The 23,726-nt window shown below is 42.0% G+C and overlaps 1 protein-coding gene across 3 annotated transcripts in view; it reads left to right on the top strand.

Moving 5' to 3' along the window:
- The window catches only part of IL1RAPL1 (interleukin 1 receptor accessory protein like 1), a 1,334,031-nt gene that overhangs the window by 748,262 nt on the left and 562,043 nt on the right, over positions 1–23,726 (top strand). The window contains exon 1 of one of the 3 annotated variants that reach the window (XM_019529152.1): positions 20,407–20,468. The exons of the other annotated variants lie outside the window; for them this stretch is intronic. The gene's annotated coding sequence lies outside the window, so the exon portion shown is untranslated. Of the gene's footprint in view, positions 1–20,406; positions 20,469–23,726 lie in introns of those variants that run through there. 3 annotated transcript variants of the gene reach the window in all.

The raw sequence follows: 23,726 nt of genomic DNA, 5'->3' as shown, positions 1-23,726 counted from the left end.
TCTCTGTCCTTATTGCAAGTGATTAGTAAAACTAGGGTTAGGTGATCTAAATGCTGAACTGTGCAGATGTTTTTGGAGTTAAAATGGGCCAAAACTGGCAGACCCAATCTAAGTGAGTGAACTAACTTAGATCAGGGATGGGTTATCATGATCTACCAAAAGTACACAAATTTAGAACACAGCCCCTGGTCTGGGAAAGTCCAGCCATTTGCCCCAGCCCTGAGGCTATTTTCTTCCTACCTCCCTCCACCCCCAAACAAGATATTTTAGCCCCCTGATACTACCCATCTCCTGACAGACCACCTCCCCTGTGGACCCACCAGCCATCCCTAGTTACTAACTCCAGTTCCTGGCACCATTGAATGTCTGTATACACATCTCTTAAACCACAATCACGTGGATTAAACTAAGCTGCTTGATCAGAGACTATGTCCCCTGTGTGGTTGCCATGTAATATTCAATTATTTGTTAGCACTGTGGAACATTAAAAACACTGAGATAAAATACCTTTTACATTTTCAAGCCAGTGATTAATTGCAGCTTCTAGTTGAAACTAGCAATATTGTCACAAATATTAGTTTATTTCAATAAAATTTCAGTCCAATTCTTTAGGCACCAGTGCTGAAAAAAAATTAAAATTAAATAACTTAGCCCCTGTTCTTTAGCACAACATCTATACTGTGTTCATCTTCATAGCTCATCCCAATATAACAAACCCAATTCCTCGTTTCTTTGCCCCACCACCCCTTCCTTTGACACATTCATGTAAACCAGACAGTATTGAAGTGAGAATATGAAATGTGACAAAATGCCTTGTTGGTTGGTTTTTGTTTTTGTGGTTTTTTTAAATCTTACAGTAAAACTCTTATAGGAGACCATGACTAGAATTGGAGCTATGTACAACTATGGAAGGGCAGACCATAAGTTGTCACACCTCCCTTGACTTCATGGCTCTACTGAGAGCCTGCCAATTTACTTCAGTTACAGATTTTTCCATACTAAGAAGATACCTTGGAAACTTAAAGTAGACTTTACAGATGAAGACTGGGATAGCCTGCCAAGGGAAATTATTTTTTTTTTAAGGTCATACAGCCTGTTATTGGTGTTGGCTCTGTATTTAGAACCTAGAGGCCTTGTTCGTGAGTTGTTACTCAGACCAACCATGACCTCTCTATTCAATAAAAGGCAAATTTATTGATACACGGTGATAACAGAGAAGAAGCAATACAAATAATCAAGCAAGTCCTTACATCTACCAAATCCTAGGCCTGTCATCAGAGTCAAAGTACATCTGGCCAGGATTCAGGCTTCACTCTGAGGCTCTCTCTTAGGTGTCAGATGTTAGAATGACAGCAGTTTGGAGATGTGATGCTGAGACTGACACCCTGCCTTCAGTGGGGTGGATGAGATGGCTTGGTAGTGTGCCCTCTGTCCATGATGGCCTCAGAGACCCTTCCAAGGGATGGGGATCCCTCTTGGGCAGGAGGAAGGATGGGAAGGAGGAGGGACCCTTTGTTACTCTCAAGTTTCTGCTTTTGTATTCCCCGTCCCTCCTGATGTCTCTTGATGACTCTTGATCCATGTCTATCACTGGCTGGTCTCTCTGTGTGGTTGCCATAGTCCATGTAGCTTATCCCATGCACACATACTAGGGCTGTGTGAAGCTCTGGTTGCTGATTTGATTTGGCAGAGATTTGGCCTGATTCAGCAGCCAAATCTCCAAATCCAAATTGAATCAGGAAACTCTTTAATTTCTTTGAATCAAATTGGAACCCTCTGAATCTATTCAGAGAGATGCAGACAGATTTGATGATTCAGCCATAGGCACAGCTTTAAATGTTTTTTTCTGTATATCTCAAAGTACCAGGCAGCTCATGATGCTGAGACGGTGGGGCAGATGGAGCTTCCCATGGGTCCCCAGCGTGCTCAGCAGTGGACCCAGAAGTGGACCAGAAGTACTTCTGGATCCACTGTGGCACATACAGGGGATCCCTGCCCCCCGGCTCATCTACTGGTGCCTCCTGAATCTGGGGCGGCACATGAGGTTCCCCCACAGCTGATCACTGAGCCAGTGGGGCAGCAGACTCAGAAGTGAACCAAAAGTACTTCTATTCCACTTCTGGGTCCACCTCTGAGCATGTGGGGCCCGCCCCCATGTTCCTGTGGGATGCTCCATCCACTGCACCATGTCAGCGTTCATGAGCCATGCCTGGTACCTCGAGGTATGTAGAAAAAACATTTAAAGCTATGTCTGTGGACGAATCGCTGATTCTTTGAATCAGCATAGAATCTTCAGATTTGGATTTGGCTGAATTGAATTGGGACAGTGATCTGAATCAGTTACTCGAATCACTGTCCCCTGATTCGGGCCAAATCGGAATCAAATATGGCCCGTTTCACACACCCCTAACACATACTAATTTTGTGTTTCTGTGCCTTCTTCTAATTTGGTCTGTTCCCTTAAAACTGGGACTCGGGCCCTCCTGCATTGAGGCCTTGTTAGCTGGTGCCACTTATTTCATGTTATGGGCAGTGTAGTACATACTCTCTCTGTTTTCCATGCTGTGTGTCCTTGTTGGCCTTTTTGTGTTAGACAGCCTGTCTGCTTTCAAGGCTATGGAGAGACTGTGGACCCAGACTCTTAGAAATCAATTAACCCCTGCTGCCCAGCCATTCTAATGCATGTGTGTGTATATACGTATAAGACAGTTCCGAAAAAGCAAACCTTTAAATACCATTTCTCAGTCAACAGTTGGTACAGTAAAGAATAGAACCCCAGATTTCATTAACACTAACCCTTCTTCCTCTCAAGTGGACAGTGCCAGTTATCTTTTTGTCCTCCTATATAAGATGATAAAATATGGCAGCCCCATTATTAAAAATATCTGATCAGAAAAGCTTTAAAAAAATCCCAAGAACATACTCAGCAGTTCAGCTTGGATTCCCACTTTGGCTTTTTAGTCCATATGAATGGACAACAGTTCTGGTATGAAGTCAGAAAATGAATGAGGCCATTTCTTACAATGGCGATCAATTTAAAGATGCTGCTGGGAAGTTACTTTTATTATACCTTACCCTACATGAGCAACATGACATGAGGGGGTTTTTTTCCCATAGGGAAAATTAGAGCTCCGTTTTAGCTCCCATTTGGCAAACATAGTGCTCAATGCTGGTAAATATGTAAACATAGCATGGCAAGAAATCTGAATTTGCAAGGGAAAGAAACCAGAGGGGAGTATGACTTCGGTCTTGGAGCAAGTGTGACTAAAAGATAACCCATCAAAATGGGTGAAGAATGCTTTTTCTTCACTGGATGAGTTTAACAGTCAGGCATTTTCATTTGAGAAAAACAAATGAGAATGCCAAGAGAAGGTGTTGTGAAGCTTTCAGTCTCATGACAAAGTTCTGTTCAGCTTCCTCAAAGTGCCCTATTTTATGGCCAGTGTACAGTAAAAGCTGGTGATCATTGCATTGACCTGTAAGCTCTCTATTGTGATGAGACTGTATGTTTGCATGGGAAAATTATTTACAAAATGTGTATTTAGAACATGAAAAATAAATATTTGTAACAGACAAGACAACCACATAGGGTCATTTCACTGGATTCTCCAATCATTTTCCTTAAAGCATCACTTTCCTTAAAATGAAAGACTGTGTGGAGGGGAGCAGGTGTTTTTAATAGAATGTAGCTATCCCTTTTCATTTGCCCAGTAGCCAAGGAAATAACTGTAAGTTTTCTCACATTGTTTTCTCTCTCCTGTTATCCTATCTACAGTGTTGCACCTTTTTTGCATACTTCTTTATTTTTTTGTTTCAATAAACCCAATTATCGCTTTATTACTGTAGTACAGGGAGATATTTTACAATGCTTAGCTGCATGTGCATTTTTGTGTGGCTCAGTGGCTAATTAGAATAGAGACTGCAAACATTCCCAGCAGGGGAAAAAGGAGAGAGACAAGAAGGGCAAGAAATTTATTGGCTAAAAACTGGTATGGAAAAGCAGAGTAAAAAGTCTTGACCAGTAAATTAACTCTCTATCTCTCCTATAACCTCAAATATAGCTACTTATTGATTTTAGTCTTTGCATGCGTTTATTCAGGGAATCTACTTACTTGAAAACTTAGAGGCATACCCCATTGTCCTGTCGTAGCATGAAAGGAGAAACATTTTTCATGTCAAAAAACAAAATAGAAAAGAAAAACTGATCAGTCAGGAGGGTTTAACTAGATTCCTATCCTTTACTTAGCCTATCACATCCAAGCTCTGTTCTATTTTCTCATGGACTTTGTTTAGCAAAATAATTTTAGTTCTAGTTTATGCATAAAATTACAACCAGCTATAGAAATATTGGTATTATTTATAAATAAGACAGGGCTATATCATGTTCAAGAAACATAACATAACATTTGTTTGTAATGATAATGGTCCCATAATACAATTAAATATGAGAACTACAATGTGAGACTTGTATAATTTCACAGTAATGATATAGTAACTATGCTGCTTGTGTTTCACCAGTCTCTGGTCTTAAGTCTTCTGACATCCTCTCTGATCTTCCCTCATCTCTGATCCTTAAAACTGTGTTTCAGATGCATTTCCTTACAGTGAAACTTTTTGGAGGTCATTTCAAATGTCAAAGTTTTGAAGGGAAAAAATGTGTTTGGAGATATAGTACTGGGGAGGTCAAGAGGCAACTAATAGTATAGGAATTTGATAGGTTTTTAACCAACTTGAGTATTATAAGCAGAGAAATTTTGGAACAGCTACTATTCTCCAGAGAGAGAGTCATAGATATGGCACTTTCAGTCAATGCAAAATTCCTACCATACATTCTATCTGACTAAATAGGCTTACTCCAGTGACAAAAGGGATATTGTTTCTAGCAAATTTTGATAATTACCTTTTCACCATTATCCATGTTTGAGTTGCAATTAACTTAATATTAGACATAAAACAGTAAAAAGTAAACTGTTTTGAACGATTTCCTAGTTGTTAGTTCTTTGGGATCTTACTTGGCAAGTCATAATGGTTTGAGACTACACTCCTTGAGTTGGTAAATATAATTGTCACGATTATTGACATAATTTCTGTGTAAGAAATTGCTTTACTATTAGGGCTGTGCAAAGCTTCGGTCCCTGATTCAATTCAGTGGGGATTCAGCCCAATTTGGTGGCCAAATCTCCAAATCCACATTGAATCAGGAGACCCTTTAATCTCTCCAAATCAAATTGGAACCCTACGAATTGATTCAGGGAAATTCGGAAAGATTCAGTGATTTGGACATAGACACGACTTTAAATGTTTTTTTCTACATACCTCAAGGTACCAGGCAGTTCATCAGCAATATGATGCTGGGGTGGATGAAGCGTCCCACAGGAGCTCAGGGGGCTCCCCAACATTCTTGGCAGCAGACCCAGATGTGGACCACTTCCAGGTCCTCAGGGAGCATGCTGGGGGCCCTCCCACATTCTGCCGACTCTGCGACTGGTGCCTTCTGGGTCTGGGGGGGCACCTGGGGTTCCTCCCATTGCTGATTGCTGAGCTGGGGGGACATGGGGATCCCCCCCCATGCACTTCTGTGGCCCATACACCCCAGCATTGCAGTGTTCATGAGCTGTGCCTAGTACCTTGAGGTATGTAGAAAAAACATTTAAAGCTGTGTCTATGTCCAAATCACTGATTCTCCAAATCAGCATTGAATCTTCAGATTCAGCCAAATCAAATCGGGGACAGTGATATGAATCAATTAATTGAATCACTGTCCTTGATTCGGACTGAATCCAAATTGAATATGGCCCATTTTGCACAACCCATTTACCATCTGATGGTGAATTCTTTCAGGCCTATTGCTTTGACAGGTCTGTCAAATTGTCCGTTTTCTTTATCTAACATCATCCCAATCCTTTCCCTTTATTTGTTTTTGTTAATATTGCTAGTTATCTAGTGGCAAGGGTTCTGTTTTCTTTGTGTTGCTCTGTTTTGTGAAGACAGAAGCAAAGTAAGCATTGGACATTAAGACACAAAACAAAAATATCTGTTTTGTGCCTTCTCTTAATCTTCTACATAGAGCAGAGGATGCATAGTTTCCCTGATCTAACTTTTCCATCTCACCTTTGTGGCTTTGTTTTGCATTTTTAATGCCTCTTTCTACTCAAAATAATTCCATTACATCATAATTACTACCCTCTAAGTTTCTGACCACCTTCACTTTTGCAGCCAATTCATCCCTATTGTCCAAGGGATCCAAAAGTTTCAAATAGATGCCCTCCTTGTTGTTTCCTCAAACTTATGATACAAAGTTGCCCTCTGTAAATGTTAAGAACTTGTTAGATTTGTTATATTTTGGCAGATTTTCCTTCCAACCTGTCATGATACAAATTTTATAACTTAGAGATGCTCCCTAATAGGAGACTAAGTAAACTGGGAATTGGATGATGATCCCTGAGTTGGAAAGCAGCTAGTTAGTTAATCAGTGAGAGAGAGGGGGAGAGGTCTGTTGAGGTTGCCAACTGCCCCACAATTAAAATTTGTGGTTTACTTTTTCCCATTTACTGTATGCCTATATTTACTAAACCTGGTGATCACTAGGGATCCAGGTTTTCTATTCTCTATTGAAAAACGGAGAAAAACATGTATTTCCCCCTTTACCCAAGGAAAACACTGATTTTTTTATTTTAATGGAGAAACCAACAGATTTTGCAATTTTGCAGAGAGATCTCTGAAGGCTGGCAGAGCTTCAGCCTGCAAGGGACTGGGAGGGAGTGGGCAGATGGCAGTCAGGCAGGGGTTGCCATATGCATGTATATACACATGGTTGCCAGGCAGCACGGAAAGCACCTCCCACAGGTAAATCTGGGGCAGTACCTCATCGAGGGGGTGGGGCCAGCTCCCCACTACTGTGTGCATTCCCAGAGGGGAAGGGTATACCTGTGCCCCACAGATCTGTGTGTGTGGTGGGGGGGCTGCCCACTGTGGTCTCTGACTCCCCACTTCACTGCCCTCCCCTGGGACCTCTGCAGCCCAGTGTGATCCAGCAAGGTGTGATCCAGCAATGCAGGGTACATCAGGGCCAGGCAGGGAAGCTCTTTGCTGCTGCAAGTTCCAAGCTGCTCTGGCAAGGCTTCTCCTATCCATGTGGCAGCAACAATGGGCACAACCACGCACTGCTGCCCTTGCTGCTGCTGTGCGAGTAGGGGATGCCTTGCCAGGGCAGCGTGGAGCTCACAGCAGCAAGGAGCTTTCCCGTGCAGCTCTGCTCTGCCATGCAGTGCTGGTTGCACCCACTGGACTGTGGAGGCCCTGAGGGAGGGCTGCGATCCTAAGTCCACAGAGGGTAGTCTGTGCCTGCCTCTGCCTCAAGTCCAGATCTTGGGAGCATGGGTTCCCCCTACCCCTGTGGAATTGTGAACAGAGGCAGGGAGCCAGTCCCACCCACTGCCCCAGCCTGCAGCAGGAAGGCAGCAGGCATGTGGGTGGGGGAAGGAGCTTGGCTCTGCACTCCTCTCCACTGCAGCAGCAGCCAGGGCTTAGGCATTGCTGTGGGGGACAGGGGTCTGTGGACCCAGATCCCTGGCCCTGTAGCTCTAGCAGCTGGGGGCCCTCCAGCAGGGTGGGGGGGTAGGGGGCTATGGGTGGGAGATAAGGACAAGACCAGAGAACTGTGGGTGGGGTGGACTGAGGGGCACCAGCAGGGCCAGGGACTGTGGTAGGGGAGTGAGTGGCACCAACAGCGCTTGGGAGGGAAGGGTGTGGACCTTGTTCTATCAGGTAAGGGGGCAGGGGGAGCTCAAATTTTCCATGATTTAAAAAAAACCCAAAATCAAATACCAAAATGTATTTAGTATTTATTTTACTGTAGTGATTTAGGCATTGGTAGGCTTCCAAATTGCTTTAAAATTGTAAATCAAATGGTGTACCAAAAAACATTGTGTTCAACCGATAGCTATATGTCTTCTTTCTTCTTTTGTATGGCTTTAGGGGACAAGAGCTATTTTCACAATTTTAATTCCAAATTCCCCAACCAGACCAGTGCCCTTCTGGAAAATGAGTGTAACTCCAGGATGTCACCCTGAAACTTAATCTCTGCAGGATGTTATTATGTGCTTCATGGTTTAGTTAGAGTTTCCATGGTCACAAGCAGGTGAGGTTTCTAAGCACCACTTGTACATCTGGTGGCCACACCATCCATGTCCAGGGCATATCCTATTAAGAGTTGTCCACATACTCTGTGGAAGATTGAAACCCTCTTGTACTTTTGGGTCAGAGACAAGGTATTTCTTTGGGAAAGTGTTTTCTGCCCAAGCTTTCCTTCAAGATTATTCAGTGTTGTGGTATAGGAGGTGCTTGGTTCATGTCCAAAAATGTTTTCATGAAATCATGTGATGAGTTGTGAGATCTTGAAGGTCTCTGTGGATGACAAGGTCTGGATTATTACTGATGCTCCTCTATTCGATGGAATGTATCAGCGTATCGAGAAATGATGAAGGAGTAATGTTTGAAAGCCATTGCATTGGAATTGATATCAAAGGTCCAGAGACAGTCTTCATTACTGAGGAGCACAGTGGCTTTTACACCCCAGATTGTGCTGACAAGCTTTTGGATGATGTTCACTCATGCCTTTGTTTGGCATGGCATGGCAGTCTTTCAGAGGTGATAATGGTAGGTTAGGGAGAGGTCAAGCATCACCCCAAGGTAGGTAGGAGTTGGGTCGTGACGCAATGTTTCTCCAAAAATGGTGACATTGAGGGTATTATGTGTCTTGCAATTGTCAAGATGGAATTTGGAGCCGATGGACTTGGTTGGATTTGATCATTATGGATGTATTCAGCCATTATTGATAAATCAGAGTTCAGTGTGTGGCTTCAATATTCTGAAAAGATTTTGCTTGTGTGGTCAAAGTGATATCATCAGCATAGATAGATTTCCACAATGATGTGTAGGGCATATCACTTACATAGATGTTAAAAAGTGTTGGTGCCAGACCCTGTCCTGTGGGACGCCATTGTTGAATAGTCTTGGAGTGTTGACCTTATCTCATAGGTAGACCTTCGTTCTTCCATTGCACATAAAAGTCCATAGCAACCAGAGTAAGTTGGCACGTGGCAACAGCAGAGACAGTTTGAGCATCAGTCTGTGTTTCCACATAGTATCATAGGCTGAGGAAAGATCTATGAAGGTGGCCCCAGTCTTGAGGTTGCAGTGAAAACTAGCCCCAATGTTTGTAGTGATGGAAAGGACTTGTTCACAGCAGCTATGATGGGGTCTAAACCCAGCCTGTTCTTGGGGGAGTAATAGTTTGATGATAGGGCTGATTCTTAGCAGGATGAGCTGCAGTTGTGCAGAGTAAAGTTGTTCAGAGCAAAGAGATGGGCCTGTAGCTCCCAGGGTTATGTACTGGCTTTCCTGGTTTTGGCAGGACTATCACCATTGCTTCACACCAGATTTACGGAATATGGCCGTTCTGCCTCACAGTTGAAAAAAGAGCCAGAAGTCATTGTTTTGTCGATGGGCCAAGATGATGGAGGAATTCTGGTGGAATACCATCTTCCCCAGCAGGTTTGCTCTTCTTTGTGGATATATGTATATCCACAAAGAAGTATATATATCCACTTTATATACAGTGGCCTTTCATTTTAATCACAGATTTTGGATTTTTAATCAGAGAATCTGCAATTTTTTTTACCAGAGAATTTGTGATTTTTTTTTTTTAATTGGGGAAAACCAGGGCCCCTGGTGATCACTACATAGCATCAAAAGTGGTGAATGAGAAAGAACTTGAAAGAATTTTTGAGTTCTGAATTAAAAAAAAAGATTTGGAAACTGAAAGCAAATGAAGCAGTATAGTCACATACAAAAAGACCTCTAAGTGATCTTCCTGCATAGTTGCAGTCTAAGTAAAAGGACAGTTAGTCATGGTAGTTTTGCATGCTCTGCCTGCCATTCTGATATTGGGCAATATAGCAGGGAACGAGGCTTGAATGGTATCAGAAGAGAAAAAAAGCAAGCTCAATCCCTTAGCCTTCCTGTGTATTGTAGGGAAGTCCTGGTTATTAATAGCACCTTTACCTTTACAGGTCAAAATATGTGGTTAAGTGTAAAACTCCAAATTTGAGGAGTACTGCGTGCCAAATACAAAGAATGAGGCACTTAAAAGACACAGATTTTTTGTGCAGATTAGCAATATAAGTAAGTATAGATCAATATGTTACTGAACTAAATAGAGTGAGTAACAACTGTGTTTTTAGGAATTTTACAATCCCTGTTTAGAGTTAGGGTTATTTGTGATGTTGCAGACATTGCTTTACAAAAAAAGCTCTTGCACGAGACACAGTTGTCCCTAAAAAAGACCAAATGTGCAAGATGGCAATAACTGTGATGGCCCAGGGAAGGAAGGAGTGAGTAACTTCAGGTGAAACCAGGTAAAGCAAACAAAATGTTTTCAGTTTTCTCCATGAGGAAATTGGAAGAAAGGAGAAAGAAGTAAGTAAAAATGTTGATTATTTTTAAGAGAACTACATTTTTCATTGGCTATTTCAATAGATAAATTCCCAACCATCTCTAATATATATTAATAGTATATATTTGGTAATAGTAGTTTTAGATTATTATAGCTTTTATTATCTTGTTCTTTGACTATTGAACTCAATTTTATATTCATCACTGAATTAGCTGTTGATTTCTGGAGGATAAGAAAATACTTCTCACTTAAAATGTTACATAATATAATAGCTAGTATTATTCTTTTTACCTTAAGTGTTAAATAGTTCTAATTTATCAAGTAGGCTTCCAAAGAGTTAGTATTATTTAAGGATTCCTGCACTGTGAGATTGAGATTTTTCGTGTTGCAGTAAGGAGAGTAGGAAATCCCTTAAGAATGTTGCAAGACATTTTTTTTTTTATCCTTGGAACTTTCTTCTACACTTTGTTAATGGATTGTTGAAGGGAGGCTTTTTGGTGCAATTTCAGCCATCAGCTGCAGAAAAAAATAAGTGTTGAAGTGCATATGTGTAGGTGTACAAAGGCTGATGATATACATAGCACATTAGCACGCACTGCCTATCACTCAAGGGAAATCAGAATGTCATAGTTGGCTAGAAAGTGGTGGCAGGCTTTTATCACATACAGAAATGAATGAAATGCTAGTATCCTTTACTTGTTGTCTGTTTTTAGTTTTCATTTCTTTAATATTTTTCCCCTTTTTTGCCATTGACATTTGCATTGGATAACTGTACCATTTATATTTTAAAGGGAATATGATAGCCAATTAATCCATACCTTGTAAAGCATTATGCCTTGCTTTCCTCCAGTTTCCCAGCCATGATTTTCTTTGATGGATCTGTACTTTTCTCATTGATACCTTCATACCCGTAATTCCACTCAGAGTACTAACTGTTTTATGGTGTTCAACATTTGACTCCTGGAATTTTCTCTCAGTAAATCCATTTTCAAACCACCAGTCAGGACTTAAAAAAAATATACATGTATTCACGCAAAGCTCAACTTTGTCTTAGAATGCCTGCATTTCAATTGTGCAACATCAGCAGTTTCTTCTTGAATTTTTAAAATAGAGTATAATCACTATGCCACATTTATTATTTGCTGCTTTTATTTTAATAAATAGTACTACAAGTAGGAGGACTTAGCAGAGCATTTTCATTCACTTTGGACACATCTACACCAGACACAAGTAGCATTGGCAGACACTAACCATGATGCAACACTACTGTGCAGTAGTAACAAGCTACTGTGGAGCAGCATCTGAAAAAAAATGTGCGGGGACAGTCCTGTGCACTAATGTCAGTTCCTGCACAGCATAAGCATAAATGACTATGCAGTAACAACTGCACAGTCCACCACTCATGTGGATGCACTCTTTGAGGCATCTCATATTTATTAGGGGTATTTGTGATTTCTCCTACTCTGTAATGACACTGAAACACATAGATAGAATAGAGTGGCCTCATGGTATATATTTTTGATAAAGGCTCTGATTCTTCCCCATGTGCCTCAAAAAAGGTGCATGTAGCACCCTCTGAATAAGTTTAGAACATTAAGAAAATTCATACAAATATACCACAAGGTGATTTTTTTGGTTCATTCTAAAAACAAAATTCTGTCTTTATTATTCTATTATTACTCCATCTTTTTCATTTTTTCATACAGAAGTTAACTTAATATGTTGGCTATGGCGTTTACCTTAAGTTATTTTTGTATAATTCCATCCTTGACATCTGTCAGTTTAATTTCTGCTCTCTCTCTTTAATTGAGCTTGCTTTCATCAGTGTCTTAAATGACCTTTCTTGGCCAAGTCCAACCCATACTTATCATCCTTGCTATACTAGTGATTTTGGAGAACACTGGTTACTAGGGCTGTGTGAAGCTTTGGTTGTTGATTTGATTCAGTGGAGATTCAGCCCAACTTGGCGTCTGAATCTCCAAATCCAAATTGAAACCGGAGACCCTTTAATCTCTCCAGAGATCAATTCAGAGAGATTCGGAGAGACTCAACGATTCAGACCTAGACACAGCTTTATGTTTTGTCTACATGCCTCAAGGTACCACGTGGCTTGTGAACGCTGAGATTGTGGGGCAGATGGACCATCCCATGGGAGCATGGAGGGGTCCTCAGCACACTCAGTGGTGGACCCAGTCCCAAAAGAAACACTTTTGGTCCACTTCTGGGTTCGCCATGGAGCATGCAGGGGACCCTTCTGCTGCTCCCTGATTTGGTCACTGGTGTCTTCTGAGACTGGGGGGACACCTGGGGTCCCCTCACAGCCAATTGCTGAGCTGTGGGGAGCCTGGGGGGATCCCCCATGTGCTCAGTGGCAGACCCAGAAATGGACTGGAGGTGCTTCTGGTCCATTTCCAGGTTCACCGCTGGCCCTGCACTCCTGTGGGACATTTCATCTGTCCCAGCATTGCAGAATTCACAAGCTGTGCCTGGTACCTCAAGATATATATAAAAAAAAAATTAAAGCTGTGCATATAGCTGAAACACTGATTCTCTGAATCGCCAGCATGGAACATCCCACAGGAGTACGGGGGATCCCCAGCATGCTTGACAGCAGACCCAGAAGTGGACCAGAAGCATTTTTGGTCTACTTCCGGGTCCACTGGGCATCTCCCATGCACCTCTGGCTTAGCAACTGGTGCCTTCTGGGCCTGGGGGGGGGGCACCTGGGTTCCGCCCATGTCTGATCACTGAGCTGGAGGGGTACGGGGAGCAGGGGGCTGTAAATGGCTTATTTAATTTTGTATAACTGCCACATGGCATTTTTCACATTTATGTAACTTTATAGTCTTATCGTTTAAGTCAACCCAAACCAAAATGTTTATTTAGTAATAGCTATAACCGAAATACTATTGCGCACGCGAATTTTGTATTTTCCCGCGCGCGCAAATTTTGTATTTTCCCGCGCGCGCAAATTTTGTATTTGCCGCGCACTCGAACTTTGTATCAAGCTGCACATGCGTACTTTGTAAGTTTCTTTTCTATCCTGTAAGTTTCACCTTTTCAGAAACACAACCTATATAAAAATCTGCCTAGCAACACCCATGTAAAAGAAACTATCCTATCCCTGCACGCTTAGCTTATGTCATAGTTAGTGTCATAGAGATGGTCCAACCAACATCAATAAAGAGGCGAAGAAGCAGGAAATGGCAGAGACGACGACTGGATAAACCTCAGGCTTGATCACCCTGTTGCCAGTCCTCAGCCTCCGGTCTGTGCGTATCCCAGCAAAAACCTGTCAAAGGCCTCAAAAACCCAACAACGAATGTCAGCCTCTTAGCGTTGCTTAGACCGCATACCTGCTTTTACCATACCTCCACGCTTATACTTTAGCTGCAACTTTGCTCCAGCCGGTCTCCCCTCTTGTTCGTAAGAGGGTGAGGCCAGGTGAGTTGAATAAACCCTTTTACTATAACTTTGAAAGCGTATAGCATTTCGCCTACTTGTGCCAGTAAGGCGAACCACGAGGGCGGTCAATGAGCCACCTCTTATCCCGCCCCACAAGCCGCGTACTCACTTGCTCCGTAAAGTCCGCGGCTCACCAAGCGGTGTCGGAGTCTCTAATCCAGCATTTCGCAACAGGGGCATCTGTGTGTTTGGTAGCAGATCTGAAAGTGGACTGGAAGTACTTCTGGTCCACTTCCAGGTTTGCTGCCGAGCATGCAGGGGTCCCCCCCCACATTTCTGTGGGATGCTCCATCCACCCCACCGTCTCAGCATTCACGAGCCACACCTGGTACCTCAAGGAATGCTGAAAAAAAATTTAAAGCTGTGTCTATTGCCAAATTGCTGATTCTCTAAATTGGCATTGAATCTTATGATTTGGATTCGGCTGAATCGAATTGGAACAGTGATCTGAATCAATGAATCGCAATTGACTATGGCCCATTTTGCACACTCCAGCTGGTTACTTCCTGCCTTTTGAAATCAGCCTTGGATTTCAAGGCATTATACCCTCTTGTTTCTCTGTTTAATTAATCTGATTACACTTTCAGTATTGCCTTTGGGCTCTCTTCTTCCCATTTCCTTCCACATGGAAGCACAAAGGACTAGGTTTTGACCCCAAACTTCTCTCTGTTTATAATTTAGCTACTACCTGTGTTTGTATTCTTCATGTTTTTAATTCCAAAATTGTTTCTATCTACTTTTCCTCTAAAAATCTTTCTCTCTCCATCCAGTCCTGTACATCCACCTATCTTTCTGGCATAGGGACTATCAGCCACCAATTCAAGTTGAACATGCCCACTTCAAAACCTACACTTTTGATCTCCCACTCACTAATCAAGTCTTCATTTCTCCCCAATTCTTGCATCTCCACTGACAATAACACTATCAAGCAGGATAATGTGTCCCTTAATTTGCTTGCCATCTTTGAATTTAATGCCAAATCTTTTTCAACTGTTCTGTCTATATTTTAAAGATTTTTTTTTCTCTATGAACATTGCCAAGAGCTTTCCCCTCACCCCTAAATGGTAGAATGGTTAGAATTTGCAAAGCTTTTATCTAACCTTTCTTCAAGGCCCTTTCCAGAACTAATCTCTTCTATAATGCAAAAGGAACTTGCAACTTGATTATGGCTAGACAGGTTGCAAGTTGTGATTATAGGGCTATCTAAAATAGGATGAAAAGAGCTGAACACAATGTCCACAGTGGAACTGTTCCATCCATTTATTATTTTCTATCTCTGTCACAAAACCTATCATCTTTCTTACATTTTGAACAGTAGCTACGTTGAGATGTTCCCAATAGTGCTTTGGTCTTTTATTCTTTTTCTTGTCTTGTATTTTCTGGGTAGTTATAGTTGATTTCAAGCCAGCAATGTGAAGGAAAAGTTCAAACTCTTCTTTTCAATGAATATTATTTCACAATATCTACATTCTTTAAACTTCTTGGAGTTACGAGGTAGGGGTAGCGCACCAAAGAATTCCCTTTGTGGCTAGCCAGAGAGTAAAGGGAGCTTAATTTTAGCTCTCCTTTTTTAGAGTTTTTCCAGTTTAATGTGTGCGTTGATTTATGATCTTAATAGGTTTGAAGAGTTGAATGGATTTTGAGGAAAAATTTGTGATTTGTAAATTATCCTGTAGACATACCTATTTAGCTCCTTTAAAACAATTAAAGAAGAAGATTCCATAACTTCCCTAGGCAGTTTATTCCACTATTTTAACAGTTAATAGGAATTTTTTTCTTGAAGTTTGATCTAGATCTCCTTTGTTGTATTTAAACCCAGTGCCCCTTGTCTATGGTAAAAGAGAACAAATATTTGAAAACTGCTAATCATGTTCCCTGCTTAATCTCCTTTTCTGTAAAAGGAGCATAACTGTTTTCTCAACCTTTCCTTGTATGCTTGCCTTCCAAACCCTTTAGCATCTTTGCTTGTCTCTGGATGTCCTCCAGCTTCTTCAAATGCTTCCTAAAATGTGATACCTAAAAACGGACACTATAGTCAAGGTAATATCTAAACAGCCCTGAGTAGCATAGGATTATCACCTCCCACATCTTTCATTGCAATGCTTTCATTAAAGCAACCAAAATTTGTATTTGCATTTTTGTGACAGTATTTCATTGCTGTCTCATATCCTATTCATGATTCACCATAATCCACAAATTCTTCATAGCAGCACTGGACAACCAGTTTAATCCCACATTCTGCATTTTTGCCTTTTTTTATTTTTTCCCTTCTCTGTTTAGCATCTTCCATTCATTTTTGCTGAATATCATTTTATTGTCTGTAGCTCAGTTCTTTAATTTAACACGGTCCCTTTAGATTTTAATTCTCTCCTTCAAAGTACTTACAACTAATACTATATATCTAAAGAGTTTCAACAAAATTGCCTATCATAGTTAACAGGGATACTTGTAGCCAATATATAAATAATTACAACAAAATTCTTAGCCCTTATTTTTCTTACTTTTAACTTTATTATCAGCTCCTCACAGCACATTTATCTATAAGGAATAGGTGTGTATTTTTGGTCAAGTTATCTTCAGTTTATCAAACAACATATTATATACGATATTATATAGATTCTGAGGTCATCTGCTAGAACCAAGAGTTTAAAAGAATTCTTTGACTTACCTAATACTGTCCAAAACCAAGAGCTCAGTTTCAAAAACTATTTTATCTCTTCAATTATTGTTGTATCCTATTGTCCTTGAACCCAGTAAGTTTTTTTTTTTCCAGATCTATAGCACCTGTTCATTTAAATTTTGTAAGTAAGGTGTTAAGTTCAAAACCTTAACTTTTTTACTGTGGCCATCAACACATGGGTCAAAAGGGAAAAGTTCTGGAATGCAGAGAAACTGTTCATATGGGTCTTCAGTAATAGTACAGTCCACATTAGGAAAATTCTGGGTGGTAAAAATGCCTGAGGCTTTATACCATATGCTAATTCAGGATTTTGAAAAGGGGAGTACCAAGATATATAGAAAAGTAAAGGTATAAATAAGAATACTGGGAGGAAGGGGACAGGAAGGAGGTTCCAAGCATAGGAAAGGGGAAAGATGCTAAGTGCTACCTCCTTGCACAGGGGCTGCTGCAGTGGTACAAGCTGTTGCTGCTGTGGAAAATTCAGGTTCCCTGAAGGCTATCATTCTGGCACCCGCTTGAAACCAGTACCTGTGGCTAGTGCTGCACGTACCTATCCTGAGCCATGCAGCTGTGAACAAGCCATTTGTAGCCAGTATATGTGTGCCTATGCACTTCATATGCAAGCAATGGGTTGTCACATAGTTTGACAAAATTTAAATCTTCTACAGAAAAGTGAGGCAAAATATTTGGAAGCTAAAGGAGGTTAATTTAGCCTGAATTAGCTTATGATATAGAGCCACCTACACAGTTAGAGCTGTGTGATAATTCTAAAGAGGCACAATGATTTATGCTCTGAGTCCCTAAGGGCTAGGGATAGGCATTCAAAACCTGGAGCCTGAATTGATTCAATCTCCACAGGTAGTCTAACCTGCCTGGATTGAACCAATTTGCAAGTGATTAGACATTCCCTTTTGACTCAGAAAATACAGGCACATGCCTGCAGTGTCTCAGACTAGAGGCCAGGGGGCACTAGAGTGGGCCCTAAGCTTCTGGGAAGCTGTGGGGGGGCATGCCTGGTAGTAGCCTCAAGGGAACTGGCCAGGGCGTGAGGTTTAATTCCTCCCTCCCTTTCTCATTGGCATGTTCCTGGGCTGGCGTCTGTCTGGCATTCCCCCCTTGCTACTACAGCAGCAAGGGTGGGGGCATGGCCAGAGGCTAGCTGGCATCACACCCTGAGGCAAAGGAGGCAGGGAGGGGGTTTATTCAGAATAAGCCTCCTCCACTTTGCCTTAGGGGCACATGCTGGCTGGCCTCTAGCCATGCCCCCACCCCTGCCACTGGAACAGTAAGGGGGGTGACCCTCATGGGGCATGAGCCCTGTCATGGTTTCCCAGGGGGCTTCAGTGTAGGCAGGGGCAGAAGCAGGTTGAGCAGAGCTGCCACTGACTGTGCAGGGAAAGTGGAAGTGGCATGCTATGGGAAGTTTGGGGGGCTTTGGTCACTCCTTCAAGCCCTGGTGCCACTGCTCACCCTGCACAGTTTGTTGCAGGTATGCTTACCCTGCTCCAGCCTGCAGTGCAACCCCCAGTGCTGGGAAAAGGCTTGCACTCCCCAGGACAACATCACTACTGCTCCTGTCAGGGTCCCTCCCCACTCATCACTCTAGTGGCAGGAATAGGGACATAGTCAGAGGCTGGCCAGAATGTCCCCCCTCAGGCAAAGGGGGCCAGGTACAGGTTTATTTCCTCCCTAAGGGCTTATTTTGTTGTTCATCCCATGCAGGGAGCAATAGAGGCTGCAGCTGGGGCTGGGAGATCCCAGCTGCAGTCCCATGGGGCAGAGGGGACAGAAGGAAGTATTAACCCCATCTCTGTCTGGCTGTGGGTAAGTGGCAGAGGTGGTGGCCAGGACTGGCAAGCCCAAGCTGCAGTCCCTGGGGGAAGAGGGGACAGAGGGAAGAATAAACCTCCTCCCTGCCCTTTCACCTTAATGGGGCCATGCTAGCAGGCATTTGGCCATGCCCTGCCCCTGCTGCTGAAGCAGCAAGGGGAGAGATAGAGGGACCCTGAGAAGGGCTGCTCCACCTCACCAAGAAGACACTGGCTGGGGTCCCTGCTAGTGTGACAGGAAAGGGGAGGGGAATAAACCCCCTCATTGCTTGCATTCCCCAGGGCACCCTGACAGAGGGTGCTGCCCCATCAGGGTTCCCCTCCTCCCCTTGCTGCTCCAGCGGCAGGGGTGGGGGCATGGCAAGACCCTGTCCCCACCATGACCCCCTTAAGGTGAAGGGGTCAGGGAGGGTGTTAATTCTTCCCTCCATCCCTTCTCTGCCCCCCACCCCACCCCCAGGGACAACAGCCCAGGTTTGTCTGGCTGTGGGTGAGTGGGAGAGACAGTGGCTGGGGCTGGCAAACCCTGGCTGTGATCCCTAGTGGGCAAGGGGACAGAGGGAGGTATAAACCCCCTGTCTGCCTGGCTGTGGGTGAGCAACAGAGGTGGTAGCTGGGGCTGGCAGACCCTGGCTGGAGTCCCTTGAGGGGAGAGAGGGGGGAAGAAATTCCCTTTCTTAATCCTTTGCCTCACGGGGCAGGATCAGTTTGATGGACAAGTGACAGCCTGTTTCTCTGCCTGTTCCTTCAACATGATGTCAGATCAGTAAGGTATGAAGTCAAACGTATTTGTCAAGTTTTTGTCTTCCCTTCTCCTTTTTCTTATCACTTCTACCTGGTGATGGAGTTTAGCATTGTATTCTTTTCTCCCAGGTCCCCAGGAAGGTTGACTTAGGATGGATGTGTAGAATTTCTTTTTTTCACCTATCCTTTCTCCATGGTCTGTCCACACCCCTGGCCCTGCTCGGGCTAGAGAGCAGAGGGATGGGGCCAGCCCTGATCTCTGGAGCAAAGAGCATGCTGGGATGCTGAAGGACTCAGATTTAACTTAAATCAGGAAGGGGTCTGGGACAGAATTTGCATAAGCGAGTTTGACCCAAATCAGTTGAGTTTGATATACTACATTCAACCAGGTTTACTTTGAATCAGTTTTGACCATTTTGAAACTTGTATATGTGCACTGAACTTTTGTTCTATTACAGGTTTAAACCAGTTTGTGATCATTTAAACCAGTTTATGTGTAACTTCTGCCCCTATCCAAGATTTTTGTATATTTTAATTCTGATACCATTTGTTCACACTTGATGGCAGTATTGTTGAAAAAAATGGCCTGAAATCATCTCTCATGAACAGAGCAGAAGAAAAGTGTGTGGAGGTATCAGGGCAAGCAACAGACAGGATTATGGATAATTCTGTTCCACTGGAAACAAAATAACTTATCCCTTCATATTTTTGTATTAAAATGAATGGTATCTTAAAATACATAGCTAGGCAGGACTAGTTTGATGGACAAGTGACAGCCTGTTTCTCTGCCTGCTCCTTCAACATGATGCCAGATAGGTAAGGTATGAAGTCAAAAGTATTTGTCAAGTTTTTGTCTTCCCTTATCCTTTCTCCTATCACTTCTAGCTGGTGAGGGAGTTTAGCATTTCATTCTTTTGTCCCAGTTCCCCAGAAAGGTTGACTTAGGATGGATGTGTAGAATTTCTTTTTTATCACCTATCCTCTCTCCAGGCTAAATAGCTGTCCCCAAAGAAATAAGAGATTTTCTTTTCCCTTTATCTTGTTGGACAGAAAGAGGAACGTGTCAGAGACTAGAGGAGCATGGCATGATGATCAGCCCCTTGTTTTGTTAATTATTCATAAAATAAATGGGCTTCTGAGTCAAAGCTGTTATGGGAACTCTGTCACTGAGGGCAATGACCTCATCTTGTTTAGTCCCATAGCAAGCAATCCTTATTAATTTATTTTAGCCATTTATAAAGGACACAAGAAGGCAAACATTGAAAATCTAACCAGAGCATTGAAAGTCTAAACAGTTAAGTAAGGTTTTTATTTTGACAATATCATTTATTCTCTTTCACTTGTACTGTAGAGTTTTATATGGCAAACCCACTGTTGACAGCCTCTTACATGGTATTAAAGATGGCATTACCTTTTTTGACTGGAAAGAGAGAGAGTGTGGTCTGGAAATGCTGATGTTGCTATTGTTTGGTTCTGCTTCATTGAAGATGGAATAAGAGGAGTGAAAAGAATAGCAAAGTTAGGCAATGCTGCTTCTGTTTGGATGCTTTTACTTGCAGTGTAGCTTCCAGAGGAAAATAAGACTGTTCTGTACCATTCAGCCATTCTGAGACTTGACAAACTTGTTCCATTGTTGGGCTGTTCTGTTTGATAGGGTTTTTTGGGGGGGAGGGGTTAAACTGCCTCTCCTGCTACAGGTTTGCAGCAGTGCTGCAAAAGAAGGAGTCTTGGCAGAACTCTTGATAACAGAAAGCAAAATGGATAGGAAGAGAAGAAGACAAAGACATGAATGTATGTTTCTTATTCCTGGTGGTAGTCAAGGCTTGGCAATGATATGAGAATTCCTCTCTTGGGTTCAGTTTGCTCAGGTCATGTTGAAAGGGGATGAAGGTTCAGTGAATGCCACTCTGGATCCTGGCATCCTAGAAGGTGCTAGAGTGGCAGCTGTGACAGTAAATCTCACTTTTTGTATTTACTGGATTCCAAGATGAGGATTTTTTCCCATTAAACGTGGTAAGGGAAAGCCAGAGGAGGTAGATAGCTGCTGCACCTCTGGCTTCAGCCCTGATGTGGGGTTGGGCTGGAGCCACAGCTGCCACCTGCCTCTGTGCATGCCCCCACTACCTTCACCCTCTGCCCACTCCTGCTGCCCCCCCGCTACCCACCTCCTGCTGCCTCCCTACTGCTTACCCTTGCTCAGCAGGCTTCATCCCCACTGCAGCCTGGGGCATGGAACATGGCCCCAGCCTATCCCAGTAGTAATAGTTAGATTTTATATGTGGAAATTATAACAATTTTTAAATTGTCCATGTCATCTTGGATTATTGGGGGCTGTCTTGGATTTGGGTAAAGACAGTATTTTGGTCTATCTGTTTTCTTGGCATCAGTGTCAAATTAGAAATATCCCAGAGGGTGGGCAGAATCGTACTTCACTAAAGTTCATTGTTTTGGAAACAGTCCTTTTGCTTACTAGGCATAATCTTCATGCAGCTCTTGGGTGAATTCAGTATCCCTTTTATTGTATTAATAGCAGGGTTTTTAATCTAATCTTTAACTTCTGTTGACCTGTATGCGTACACATTTTGTAATGGGCTGTACTGGATTTATTTATATTTGGGCAACTTGGAGTTTATCTACACAATAAACAATACATAATAGACACAATAAACCTCATAGTCAATCACTGTTTTGCTCTTGATGTATAAAATGCAAGCTTGTGCTCTGCCTTCACTTCCAAAGACAAAACCTCAAGTCTTCACCTTTAAACACCTTGAATCTTCTGTTTTTTTCTTTGCTATCATTAATCTTTTTCCTAGAAAACGGTTGTTACTTGGATCACTGCCGCCTCAGTGATTTTTTTTTTTTTTCCTCTCATCTAATTTAATCACTCTTCTTAACATATTTCAGTAGTATAGGAACTTAATTATAGGATCTAATGTTAAAATATGTCTTCTCTAGTTAAGGAATCTAGCCTCTATCAATGAATGTAAGTTTTTAAAGTTGGATTAATCAACATAGTTTTGAGCAACATTTAAGTATTGTTAGCAAATCCACATATGTCAGTCTAATTTTCTTCCCCACTTTTATTAAACATTTGGTTATTTCCCACCTCCCTTTCCCCTACCCCATAGGGATTGCATCTCTCTTGCTTTTCTCTTCTTTTTCCTGTTGCCGTTGCTTTTTCTTCTTCTCCCCCCAATCCCCCCCCACTGCTGCTCACTCCCTCTTTTTCATTATGTTCCTGTATTAGTTATATATCTGGGAAAATTAAAAGTGAGTTTTACTTCTCTCACTTGTACAAATTCGGTTCTTTCTGAAAGCCTTGCCCTGTTACAGATAAATTTCTGTTTCTTATTTTTTATGATTTTCTGTCTTCAAGTTGGCATCTTTGTAGATCTTAGAGACAGTTCAGTGTTGAGCTTTGGAAAGCAAAGTACCAGGGAAATGTGCCCCTAGTAGATTTGGTTTAAAGACTCTATGTTATCTAACCCTATGTTGCTTGGGTAATTGTAGCTGTTTAGCTGTGGCAGCAGGCAGTTCAGTGCAGACTGAAATGAATCCCAAAAGCTGGGTAAGCACTAAGGCAGTTAAGTTGAGCTCAGTATGAGTTATCAGCACCCATGCAACCAAGGGTATTTCAAACATATAGTCCAGGGGTTTCTGCATGTGCTACAATTGTTGAAGTAAAGACATACCATAAGAACCTCAGCAGAGAAGTTGCAGGTGAAGGTAAAGGGAGTTAGTGGCTTCTGTCCCTTTGTGGGATTAGAATAGTCCCAGGTATTTTTCAGAGAATCTTGGAGACCTATCTCATGTAAATGACTTCTCGAGCCTGCCCATTAAGTTGCCTAAGGGTGTCAAATATACCTGGGGCCTCGATCCGGGGCTTCTTGTGGGGTGACATGCAAAAATGAGTTTGGAACAGAAGAAAGGATTTTACAATTTCTATCTAATGATAACTCTTGTTTTATCTGTCCTGTGTCTGAGTGGGTGTTTGAAGTATATAATTTAAGGGCATTCCTTTCATTTTAAAAGAAGGTTTGGTTTAATAATATTGACAATTTATCCTGTTTAATATCCTGCCTAATATAAAATTGAAAGAAATCTCACTTTTACTGTGCTAATCTCATTCTGTTTGTGTAAGGCCTAAGTAAATGTTTGGGAGCAATCTTGATCATTTACTTGCTTCTCCATAAAATTTATAGTTTCTCTCAATTCCATAGGTTTAGGACTACAATAAGCTTTTAAATCATCTCTTTCTCTCCGTCTCTAAGTAAAATACATGCATGTAAATAAAGTCCGTCAGTCTGACCTTCTGCTTTTGACAGCTCATATGTCTTACATTGTTAGATTTTATTGTATGTAAGTTGTTAGAAATTACTGTGAGGTGGAAAAAAATGGTATTATTACAATATGATAGAATATTATTTCTTAAGTGAACTTGAGATTTATTTAATTCTTTTTAATAGTAGTAACTTTATTTTAGTGAAGGTTGTACTAATTTTTGGCAGAGGAAGAAGCCATAAATTTCACTTTTAAGATTTATTTCATC

The sequence above is a fragment of the Crocodylus porosus genome, unplaced genomic scaffold, assembly GCF_001723895.1.
Source record: "Crocodylus porosus isolate Cpor-Errol unplaced genomic scaffold, CroPor_comp1, whole genome shotgun sequence".
NCBI lineage: Eukaryota > Metazoa > Chordata > Crocodylia > Crocodylidae > Crocodylus > Crocodylus porosus.
The sequence above is the reverse complement of the archived record's forward strand: the minus strand, read 5'-3'. Positions and strand labels throughout refer to the sequence as shown.